The 12,853-nt window shown below is 37.4% G+C and overlaps 1 protein-coding gene and 1 long non-coding RNA gene across 2 annotated transcripts in view; both read right to left on the bottom strand.

Annotated features, from left to right (window-relative positions):
- BAHD1 (bromo adjacent homology domain containing 1) overlaps positions 1–149 on the bottom strand; it is a 79,223-nt gene extending 79,074 nt beyond the window's left edge. Inside the window, exon 1 of the mRNA XM_081938984.1 lies at positions 47–149. The gene's annotated coding sequence lies outside the window, so the exon portion shown is untranslated. The remainder of the gene's footprint in view (positions 1–46) is intronic.
- A 2,012-nt stretch (positions 150–2,161) lies between these two features.
- Positions 2,162–12,617, bottom strand: LOC309383722. The gene is made up of 3 exons (XR_014173904.1): positions 8,177–12,617; positions 6,331–6,413; positions 2,162–3,933 (listed from the first exon to the last, which is right to left on the bottom strand). It is a non-coding gene; the product is annotated as an uncharacterized lncRNA (long non-coding RNA).
- Between the last annotated feature and the right edge of the window lie 236 nt (positions 12,618–12,853).

The following is a 12,853-nucleotide window of genomic DNA, read 5'->3' as shown; positions in this document are numbered from 1 at the left end:
CTCGGCCGCGGGGAAAAGCTCCTGCCCTGCGCCGCTGTGCTCTCACCTCTCCTGCTCGCCGCCGCCGCCTCCAACGCCGCTGCTCTGCTCTAACTCCCCCGAAAGCGGCAGCGGCAGCATCGAGCTCCAGCTCCGCTCCGTCCTCCCTTCCTGCTTCCTCGTCGGCGACCAATCATGGCGCTCTCCTCGGCTGTCCGCTCTGCGGCGCCCGCCAATCAAACGGCACCTTGCCCGCCCCCGCTAACCAATCTCCGCACCAGCCACCAGGTCCCAGCACAGGCAGACGGCTCCCTGCGGACACGGACACGGCCGCCCAGCGCGGGGGGAGGGGCGTCCCCACGCGAGTGGCGGCAGCGGTAGCGGCAGCAGCAGCAGCCGCAGCTGCAGCCGCCTCTGCGCCGGCCCCGCCCCCCCGCCTAACCTGTCTTTCCGCAGCCCCGCTGTGCGCCCCCCCCCACTTAGTCCCCATCTGCTTCTCCCGCCCTCCCTTGGACCTCAGTGTGGGGAGACGCTGCCTTCAGCCCCCCTCTTCCAAATTGAAGCTCTTGCGCCGTCCCTTTTACCCCCCGACCCCAGCTCCAACCCTGCGTTCGGCATCTGCTCGGAGGAAGTTTTTTCGGTTCTAGTTTTTGGCAGCTCCTTCTGTCCCCCTCCCGCCTTCGGTCCCCTATGGCCTTCCTTGCTTCTGCCGTCTTTCGATTGCGCGACGGGTTTAGGGGTGTCCCCACCCCACCCCGGATAGTTCCCTTTCTTCAGTGAGAGTTCGCTTTCCATGCAATGTCCACTGCCTCAGGGCATCGGCTCCAGTTCCCATCGCCCTGCATTTGCGCCCCAGGGGTGCGAATCTTTGGGATGGCTAGCTAAGCTGGCACCCCTTGCTACAGGTGGAAATGTCGGCAGCTGCTCAACCTGACTTTCACGTTTTGAGAATGCAGTTACTTCTGTTACTCCGTTTTTCCAGGCCACAAAATCATTTAGGCATCACCATCGTCTCCCAAAACGTTGGTCTTGTTGGAGGGTGGGTGGGTGTCCCCTTCCAGGCAGCCTTTCTTTGACGATTTTATTCCTTCTCTGAAACACCGTGCAATTCGTTGCTACTTAACATTGCAAGATTAAGCCTTATTGTAAAATGTGAAGCTTAGTCCTGGACAAATCCTGGATTTCACACACACACACTCCCCACCCCACAAGATAACATGACTTCCATGTGACAAAATGTTTCTTCTTACATTTTACTGGTCATGTACTGCTTTCTTCTATCCATGTTTATTCTTGTTCCTTCAATTTCTGGTGACAGGACACTAGAATTATGTGCTCATGGCTGCATGATTCAGTTTGGGGGATTAAGGTTCCTTATAGTGGCATACTGTACTATAGAATCATCTCTTACAGGCTGTGGGATACTGTAAATGGTTTACAAATCATAACCTTATTTGTAATGTTTGTTGAAATTTTATTCAGATCACACCATTCCCTTACGTTCTTGCAAGCCCTCTACTTCAATCCTAATATATTAGGTCAGCCAAATCAAGCTGCAAATTTGATGTTGCAAATCTGTATTGTGGTATGACTCCATGCACTCAGCCTATGTAGTTTAAAAGTGTTTTGCCATAAGTAATCTGAAGTTCTCATGCCCAATGGGGTGATCTGATGAATAGCAAAGTAGATATTCCTGCTGGGAATAGTTAGAAAAATAACAGACACAACGCCCAGTGAAGTTTATCTCCACTGCCTGGTGTTCTCCAGCTGTGTCAGGTACATCTTCACTCCCTGCCTGCCAAAACCAACACTAGCAGAGATGATGGGAATTGCAGTAAAAAAATGCTGTGACTATTTTTCTGTGAACTACCATAAACTCTTGTTGCCCATTGTAGCTCAGTGTCCTGTAAAAGACTTAGGTTGGTCTGTCTGGTATTTATAGGAAATAAATCTCTGAGAGCTGCTCTTTATCTTTCTTGATGGGGAGTGCCAGTGTAGATATCAATAGCTATGTCTATGGAGATTCTCAGTTAGCCAGGTAATGGTTGTCCCAAAGGTGTTCTTTCAAAAGGCAACTGGACTTTGTTTTTCCTCGAAGATGTTTTGCTTCTCATCCAAGAAGTGAACTGTTAAATTGGGTAATGGATAGGCACACACAGGCTTAACGGTAACAACAGCTCTTTATTAAATACAAGTGAGAACAATCCAGCAAAGGTTGGGTCTGACAGCAGCCCTTTTATAGGGAGGTGTCAGACCCTTCGACCAATAGGATTAAACCTCTGTTCCCACCGGAACAGAGGACCTTGGTGGAAACCATTGTAGTTAGAACAAGTATCTAACACTCCTCCCCTCTTGGATGGAACAATCCTACTAGTTACGTAGTCACGCAGGTAGGCGGGCTTTTGGGTAGCTCTGTCTGACCTGCGCAGTTCAGTAGGAGGGGTTTCCTTGGACAGGTTGGACGGACCTGTTTGCTCCGCAGCTCCGCTTGGTGGAAGCTCCTGGAACCTTTCACAGGCCGCGGCTGGAGCTTCTAGAACCGGTTCTCTCGGAGCTCGCTGCGGGCCTGCAATATAACCAGATATGTTTCCCGGTACCCTCAGGCTTGAGATGGCCATGGAAGGAGTGAGTGTTTGCTCCGTTTGGGTAGGGCTTTGGCTAACTCGTGCAGGAGTTACCTCTGGTTGTCTAAGAGTGGAGTTGGAGAGGCGGCTATCAATATGGGATATCAATAGCTCTGACAGCACACACATTACGATACAATGATGCAATAATAATCAAACATTATCATTAATAACATTAACATAAATAATATAGTTTGATTTCAACACATCACAGAAAGTATTGGAAAATCACAATTTTGCCATCATTGGTAGGAAGTTAGGAACTATTATCTGTATTAGTTCTGGCACAACATACAAGGTAATACTTGAGTCAGTTGGGGTTGGGAAGCATCAGAATTAAATTAATGAATTTGTTTCCCATCTATAATAATTTTACATTATTTACAATTATATACTAATTTCATTATGTTAGGAATCTTTTTTATTATAGTTACTAGGTTCATGTATTATAATAGTAAATAATTTAATTTGCCTGTTTGAGGCTTAGTATATTTTGTGAAGCCAGCCGATTGTAGCGGTTCAGCAGTTCGATTCTCACCAGCTCAATGTTGACTCAGCCTTCCATCCTTCTGAGGTCGGTAAAATGAGGACCCAGATTATTGGGGATAATATGCTGACTCTGTAACCACTTAGAGAGGGCTGTAAAGCACTGTGAAGCAGTCTAAGTGCTAATGCTATTGCTGTAATTTAATAAAACCACAGTTAAATAAACCATGACTAATAGAAATGAATATTTGTAGCTGAGGATTTAATTGTTGGGTCCTTAAAGTTATCTGAGAGCATAGTTATTTTCTTACAGATATTTCATTATACAACTTTACTCAACTAAGTAACAATTTCAATGATAACCATGGTACCGATGCTAACAGAATAAATATATTCTTTTTTTCCCTGTTACCCATATATCATTACACACTTGTTCAGCACTTGATTTAATAGGAAGCATTTCCCACGGTGGTTCTTTAGACAAGAAATACTTCCTTCCAATACAAAATAAATCTTTTACTTTTACATCCTAGGAATTTCTAAAACTTGTTATCAAAATATAACATGTAACATAACAGTGTATTGTTTAGAAATATACTATTTATTTGTAACCAGACCTAATTCCGAGGTACCCTGGTGTTGAATCATTTTAACTAGGTTTACATTTAACTTACTATAACTGAAATAAAATTTAGTTTTTGTCCTGGCCTGACCCACTATTTTTTTTTAAGTGTCCTTGGCATCCCACTCAAAAGTCAAATATAACTCTCAGTCCAGAAAAATAGTACATCTTCTGTTTGGCTTTGCAAAGTCATGAATAGGTTGTATAGAACATCACAGCAATCTGAAAGACAAAATGTGATTGTGACCATGCATGTAGCATTTGCCCGAAACACCCTAAGCCCAAGCAACTTTTCCTGGGATCATGCAGCAGCTGGAGAAGATAGCTGGGTGGGCCCAGGAAAAGATGCAGGTGTTTTAAGGTGTTTCTGGCAGGTGCACTCATGACATATCTTTGGGTCTGGACCACTGCCTTGCCCTAGTGAACTGTCTCATGATGTATTTACAACCTAAGTAGTTCATGCAGGACAAGGTTGTTGTTTTTAGCTTCTCAGATGTCATACATAGAGTAACATCATCACTACCACCTCTTAGATGATAGAAAAAGTAGCTGTGTAAATAATTCAAATTCAGCTTAATTTTCACTAGGAGATCTGTTCCCAATTAGAAAACAGTACTTCACAGGGCTCTGCAGAGATTTCTGTTCCTTTACTTCTTTTATAAATTATTCTAATCAAAGGTGTTTTGAAGCATGATAGGTCATTTGTCCGTGAAGATAATAATTCATCCAAAGTGAATGATCTTGAACCCACACCGAAAACAATTTGGCTTCCAATTGTCCTGCATAAAAAGTGAGGTCTTGGAATCAAAAGTATTTCCTCTGTACTATTATTTTCTTTCTGGAAAAATTATTCCTAAATTGCAGCACAATCTGTGACATCTTAAAATGAAGCAGCTATTGGTGCTAGATTCTTGGCAAATGATAAAAATAATTTGCAGGGCACCTTCACTTAGATACATCATTTCCCTTCTTCTGTCATTCTCCCATTTGCCTGCCAAAATAGCTTTTTGAAAGTGTAATCTGTTCAACTAATAAGCATACAGGAACTTTGAACAACAAAAAGAGAAAGTAGTTTTGTTCTCTTATTGATGATCCATATTTTACATTAAACCATGCTGTATCTTAACCATGGATTTTTGATAAAACCACAGTTGACGGGAAATGCTATACTGGACTAAACCAGTTTGGTCTAGTCTAGAAGTAAAGGCATCAGACTAGAAATCAGGAGATTGTGAGTTTTAGCCCCATTTTAGGCATGAAAGGCAGCTGGGTGTCTTTGGGCCAGTCATTCTCTGTCAGTCCAACCCACTTCACAGGGTTGTTGCTGTAGGAAAAATAGGAAGAGGGATGACTAATGTGTATGTTTTCCACCTTGAATTACTTAAAATAATAAAGGGATGAAAATCAAATAATAGGTAAAAATAATATCTAATTTGAGGAGGAAAAAACTGAATATTCCTAAAAAATGTATCATGTTTTTATTTTTAATTTCTCTCGCTCTAGAATGTTGATTTTGTAGAAGAAGGTCAGTAGCTTTTTATTCCATTTTGTATTTTATTATGTTCATTTTTACATTTTATTGACATATCAATTTTCACTGACCAAGACTTAATCTAAGTGGCTATTTTAAACATTTTACATATTTTAGCTAAACTTCAAAAGAAGTGGGCGACAACAACAAAAAAGAATACCAACAAGATGAAGATTTAAAGGGGGAAAGTGGGGGAGATTTAAAGGGGGAGGAAGAGCCCTGAGGGGCACATGATCTCCAGAGACTCAAGCAACTTAAGATAGGGACTTTATTGCAGCCTAAAGCTTTGATAAGTGAGCCATAACCTTTAAACTGTCTTATCAGTGATAATTATATCATCCACAGTTTGGATTGGGGAAGTGAAGAACTGCTTTATCTAGAGGATGGGCTGTCATGGCCTGTATACCCTGCTGGGCCACAGAGCTGAATTTGGTAGCTAAACATTGCTTATTGATCGATCAAACAGTTATTTTAATTTCAGATCAAAGTATCACCTGGTTCACACATAATACTAAGCAAAATCTGAGTAAATGTATTATTGCAATGTGAAAATCCAACCAGCCAAAAATAATTCAGAAGTACTAAATATTAAAAAAACGGCTATGAATCAATTGATTTTTAAAAAGATACTTTCAGTTGGTCAACAGGTTATCAGGTTGCCGTTGACAGAGCAGAGCATTGGCTCCTATGATTTGAAGTTAAGAGAAAATCAAACATTAATATAAAAATTGAATTCATATAAGTCAATGTAACTTTACAAAATAATGTAAATTGAAAATTGTTATGCTTATTTCTGAAACATTTTGAATGATTTATCACCTGCTAGTTGAAAGCGAAAAATTGGAAAACCAAAGTGCCTATTTTGTTCAATTTGTGATATTAAAAAGCTTGGGAAATACCTTTAGTTAGAAATTTTCATTTGAAAATTCTACAGTGAAGGCCAAATTTGGTTAAACTTGATTATCATGATTTTTTAAAGTATTTTATTCTCTAATTCCACAGAACCGGTAGTAAAAAAAATTGAATCCCATCACTGCATCAGAGATCTGCAGGATAGCCTGAAAACAATAATAAGGAATAACAATTACCTCAATAAGTAGTTATGGAATCCCTTCCTACCCACTCAGTGTAGGAGAACAGTTTTGTCTTCCTGGAACTGGATTGTGATTTCCTGCAGATTAGAAAATAGACCTTGATAAGGAGGGGCTTAGCTGGATGACACTGAAAAACAGTGAAAAGGGGATTTTTGCCAGATGCCTCCACCTCACTAAAAATTCAAGCAGTGATCTGTCTCCCTCTTGTATAAATTGATACCTAGAGGCACTCTTCCTACATTTCACCTCTGTATAACTATTTATGATTCCTGAATTTTACCAACAGCGTTGACAGTTTCTTAGTCACTTTAGGAGAATGTATAGTTACAGCTCTAGACCGAGAATGTAAAATCTACTGTAGTACATGGATAAAACGCAGCTTTTTCTACCCTAACAGATAATTGTAAGAGCTTAATACTTAAGCTTCCAATTTACATAAGTTTTGGCTATTCATATAGAATGCTGCCTTTTGTGTGTACTGTATGTAACCTTTATACATGGTAAGCAGTCTCCATGTATGTAAAATGATCACTGAAGTGGGAGAAGTGGCAGTAGAAAATCTGTGTGATAATTAACCATTGTGCAATAGCTCTTGGAAATTCTACAGGCCTTTTTCCCATTTATGGTGCTTTGGAAGTCCATTAAGAACCTGACAGTTTTGCTGAGGAAGGGTTGATGGATTTGGTGGTCCATCTGGCTATTACCTCTTGCTGCCTTTTGTTTCAGAGTCCTTATTCCTGCACATTATTTTATATCCTTGGTGTTGGGGAAGCAAGTATGTGCAGTCTTGTCTCTATCCTCAGCCCAACCCAAACCTTTCTGATACCCTATACAAAGGGGAAACCTCTACTGAATGATGAAGACCAAGTAGAAGCCCTCTTGTCTTTTATCCCCAAAGCTTCATACAATAAGGCACCTGTGTTAGATGTTTGCAGGTGCTGCACAAGATAATATTATTCTAACTAAAGCAAATAAAGTGGAATGATTACCTTCCATGATTTGGAAATTATACTTCTATTGATGCAGTCTAAAACTGCATTTATCTTTCATGCACTCAGATCACACATTTGGCTCTTATTCAGTTTGCAATCAATGACTATTCCAAAATATTTTCCACAAGCAGGATTACCAAGCCAGATACTCCTCATTCTATATCTAGGCTCTTGATTTGTCCCTATCTATTGAGTGTTGCATTTATCTCAATTTCTTTCAGTCCAGTTCGCCAACCTATCATGCTTGTTTTCAATTCTGAGTTAGTAGCTATTTGATCCGGTTTTCTATTATCTACAAATCTGATAAGCATTCATTCCAGCTCTTCAATGAATAATTATGTAATATAAATATTACAAAGTAAAGGACTTAATGTATTCTGGACCTCTCCCCAGTTTGAGGAGAATTCATTGAAAAACTCTCTTGAATTGTGATTTCTTTTGAGCTGTATAGCCACTTAATTGTCATGCCATCTAAATCACACTTTGCTTGCTAACAGGCATGTCATGGCACACTTTGTCAAATGCTTTGATGAACTCAAATTATATTACGTCTACAATGTTCTCACAATTTATTAAAGCAGATACCCAAGCAAAAATAAGATAACATTGATAAGATTCGTTCTTGACAAATCCATGCTGCCCTCTACTAATTACTGTACTGAGATGAATTAAAGAGACACAGATTGATCTCTTTCTGATCTACTTTAGAATCTTTCCAGATATCCATGTCAGAATGGCTTGTAGTTTGCTGGATTCGCCCCTTCCCCATTTTTAAACAACCATTTCTTCCTAGCATGTGGTCACAGATAATACAGAAAGGTAGCGCCAGACCATCAGTTGTCTAGTACCTTAGGATACAGTTCATCTGAATCTGCAGATTTAAACTCATTCATAAATAATGTTCAAGCTTCATTCCTTCTCCTTCATCTCACTTTTCATAGTTATCTGATGGAACATATTTCTATTGGAAAAACTGAATACAACAGAAGTCAATAAACTCTCCCTTTAGTTATCTATTAAACCATTTTCTGTCTTCACTGAGCAACAATATACAGATTGTCATTTCATTTTCATAACTAAACACTAAGTGTTGCTATGCTATTCCTAGCATCCTTCATTAATTTCAGCTTATTCTGAATTTTTGTTTTTCTGACACTTGTCCTAGATTTTCAGGCTACCTTCATTTTCCTTTATAATTTAGCCCTCTTTCCATTTCCTATGTATGCCTGTTTTTGTTTTATTTTATTTTAACTAAGCTTTTAATGCAACCACAGATTCCTTCAACTGTCTTTATTTTTCTGTTATTGAAATTGGTTGCAATTACTGTGTGCTTTTAGTATACAGTATGTATTTTCTTTCTTTAGGAACTCTGACTCCTTTTTTTGCTTTGATTATATTTATTTCAGGGTTTCTTAAAACATGCTATTTCAAAGTCCAAATCATGCATTTGATATTCAGTTTTACTTTTCCTTAAAATCAAGAATTCCAGCATTACATTTTCCCCTATAAAGTCACTGCTATTTTCACTTTCACACTTACTTGACGCTTGATCCTCAAGCGTCTTCCACTCTTCTCTGACAGTAAAAAGGATCAGCATAAAAGCCAGGAATGTCCTGGCACAATCCTGCTTTAGTTCTTTTCCAGATACTTGGGGTAAAGTTTCCCATCATTATAACTTCATGTCTTTTAAAAAGAACTGCAATTTTTTTTCTTAGTAGATTGGCAACAATCGACAGCCATAACAGTACTGCTGTTATTTGTTCTATTTATTTTAATCCAGATGTTCTCAGTAGCACTGCCAGATTCATTCTTGGGATTTCCAAGCAGGAATGGAAACAGTTAACATACAGTCTTCCCTTTCTCTTGTGTTTCTTTTGAAAATGTCTATCTTCTAGTAGTCATATCTCTCAAACTTCTTTACAGTATCTCTCTTCTAATTGTATTTTCTGTACAAGGAGCTCAAGCTCAGTTTGCTTATTTCCCATGTTTATTTCTTATTTCTTTTTAGGTGATTCAAGGGGCCTCATTTGAGCAAAACTCCCACTTTCTACAGCGCCCAGGTTTTTATCTTTAAAAATAAATAAGCCACCCCTGATTTATCAAAAGAACAGTTAATCTCTGTGGGCCATGATAAAGCCAAAATAGGATACATCAAAGACAAGAAGACATAGAATTACAAACTGAAATTAGCTCCGTAACTGGTAACTCCAGAATGCTCACCATTACCATAAATACCTGTGAATTATCTGAGCCCATTGACTCTTCCCAGCCTAAGGAAAGAACTATTCAGAGCTTGACATACAGGTAGTCCTTGACTTACAACCATAGTTGAGCCTGCAATTTTGGTCATAATTCATGGCAGTTGTTAAGCTGGTCAACAACGACTGCAGCCATTTTTACAAGCTTTTCTGTGGCAGTCATAAAATGAATACAGTAGACATAAAGTGAACAAAGAGGTCCTGAAATCCAGTTTGCCATGGGTCAGTTTTTGTCAGAAACTTGAAATAAATGCCACTTTCTGCCAAATATGTTGTAAATCACAGCAAACCACGTGATCACAGCAAATGGATGTTAATGCAGGCTGGTTGCACCCAAAATGTAACCATGTGATGGGGTACAACCATCAGAATTTTTTTTAAAAAATTTTTTATTTTTAAACATAAAAGACAACAAATAAAAATTCTCATCCATTACATACAGCATGTCGTTTGGTTACAAGCTTTTGTGCATCCATATTTTCAGTTACGTATACAGTCACAAATTTTCCATCTAATATGACTAGATACCTCCCTTTCATTGTACATCATATATTCAATTACAGTTAATATTTCTTCCAACAAACCTAATTCCCTTGCATTCTTGATTGTCTGTTTAATAACAATATACCTTTATGTAATTACTTACCTTGTTCTGATTATTTTTACAGTATAAAAGAATTTACCAACTATTTGTTTATACATCACTACTTTCAATTATGCATAATCCCACTAATCATCCATCAAATATGCTTATGTTCATTGTTATCCTTGTACATCATACATTCAAACAAAAATATTACTCCTTCATTTTTAAACAAAGTATTCTAAATACTCACTTCATAAATATACCAATCTTTCATTACTTCCTTGTTGAACTATTTATCAGCAACAAGATATCTTTATAATATACATCACTACCTAGTTATACATAATATCACCAATCATCTATTAAATGTACCCAGATTCATTATTATCCTTATTCTTCATTTTAAAACAAAGTATTCTAAATTATTCAATTCAAATGTATGTCAGTTTTACATTGTATCGTTATTAATCTATTAACAACATATTTGTATTATCACTTATCTCCTTCAATTAAAACATGAATAAGACATTTTTTATTTCCAGATTTTTTTGTCCAACCACTGATAAAACAAATCTCATATCTTATAAAATTGCTCATCTTCTTGTTCTCTGATTTCAAATGTCAATTTACTCATTTCAGCACACTTTATTATCTTTCGAATAACTTCCTCCTGTCTGGTATTATTTCATTTTTTCCATTTTTTTGCAAATACGATTCTAGCTGCTGTTAAAACATTAATAATCAAATATTTCAAGTCTATTGTAAATTTCTGGTATGATTCCCAATAAAAAAATCTCTGGTTTAAGGTCTATGTGTTTGTGTATCATTTTCTCCAACCACATTTGAATCTTATTCCAGTATCTTTTACCTTCAATACAAGTCCACCACATGTGGTAATAAGAACCCAGTATCTCATGACATTTCCAACATTTTTCTGATTTATTCTTGGACATTCTTGCAATTCTCGTTGAGGGTAGATGCCACCTGTAAAACATCTTATACAAATTTTCTCTATATGCAGTTGACATCGTCATTTTATAATTCTGGGACCACAATTTCTGCCATTTCTCTAAATCAATCCCATGTCCAAAATTTCCCCTCCAAGCTATCATAGTTTCTTTAACTTGTTCCTCTTGTAGTTTAACCTCTAATAAATATCCATATAGTTTTTAAATTACTTTTTCATCAGTACCTGTTAAAAGTTTGTCTAATTCAGTCATTTTGTTATAAAGACCTTTTGATTTTCTATGTTCATTATACCTAGAGTGTATCTGCACATATGAATACCAATTCATTTCTATTCCTTCTTGTTTCAATTCTTGGATAGATTTGAGTTCACCCTCTGCATTCAAACTGTCAACATATCTGTTTGTTCCTTTTTATATATTATTGGATAAGAAAATGCTTCAATGGTTGATATCCAGACTGGAGTTTTTAAGTAATGTAATCTTTGAACCTTTTCCCAATTTCATAGCAAGCCTCCCTTATATGTCTTCTAAAATAACCATGTGCTTTAGTTCCCTTATACCATAAAAAAGCATGCCATCCCAACAATGACCCTCTACATTCAATAATCTAGAGTTTTTTAGTGTTATCCACTCCTTAATCCACAGGTTTGTTGCTTGATAATATAACTCCCAGTCAGGTAAACCCAATCCTCCTCTTGTTCTGGCATCTTGTAGCAACTTAAGTTTTATTCTTGCTTTTTTTCCCTTGCCAAATAAACTTCAAAACCATTTTATTTACATCTTCAAAAAAAGTCATTGCCCAATCTGATTGGAATTGTCTGAAACAGGTATAAGACACTGGGTAAAATGTTCATTTTAATTGTAGAAATTCTTCCTATCATTGATAGTTGTAGATTTGATAGTTTTGGATTTCCCATTTCATCAAGTCAGTCGCAATTTGTTGCTTTAGTCTAGTATAATTGTCCGCCTTAAGAGTACTATATCTAGCTGATAGATATATCCCCAAGTATTTAACTTTGTTTGTAACTTGAATCTGTAAAATTTCCGCCAACTCTTCCTTTTGTCTTAATGGTATGCTCTTTGTCAAAATCTTTGTTTTGTCTTTATTTTCAAGCCTGCTCCTTTTCCGTACTCCTCTATTCTTTCTAACAATATGGGTGCTGTCTCTAGTGGATCTTCAAGGATAAAAACTAAATCATCTGCAAACGCTTGTAGCTTATATTCTTCTTTTTTAATTTTCATTCCTTTTATTTCTTCTTCTTTTCTAATCTTTCTGTTTAAAACTTCTAATGTTAAGACAAATAGTAACGGTGATAGTGGGCAACCTTGTCTCGTACCTCTCTTTATTTCAATAGAGTCTGTCAGTTCTCCATTTACCATTATCTTTACTGTTTGTTTATGATATACCATTTGTATAGTTTGAATAAATTTCTTACCAAAATTAATCTGTTCTTATTGTAAGAACATAAATTGCCAATTCACGTTATCAAAAGTCTTCTGTGCATCAAGAAACATCAAAGCCATTTGTTTTTCGAGATGGGCCTCATAGTATTCCAAAGTATTCAAAATCATTCTCATATTTTCTTTAATTTGTCTCTTTGGTAAAAAGCCATTTTGATCAGAGTGGATAAAACTATTTAGGTACTTTTTAAGTCTCTCTTAAATCAGAATTTTGAATCCAGGTCCTGTCTCTTTTCCAGAGTCCATTGTAAC

Source organism: Natrix helvetica (genome assembly GCF_964273705.1).
Source record: "Natrix helvetica genome assembly, chromosome: 1".
In the NCBI taxonomy this organism is placed as follows: domain Eukaryota; kingdom Metazoa; phylum Chordata; class Lepidosauria; order Squamata; family Natricidae; genus Natrix; species Natrix helvetica.
The sequence above is the reverse complement of the archived record's forward strand: the minus strand, read 5'-3'. Positions and strand labels throughout refer to the sequence as shown.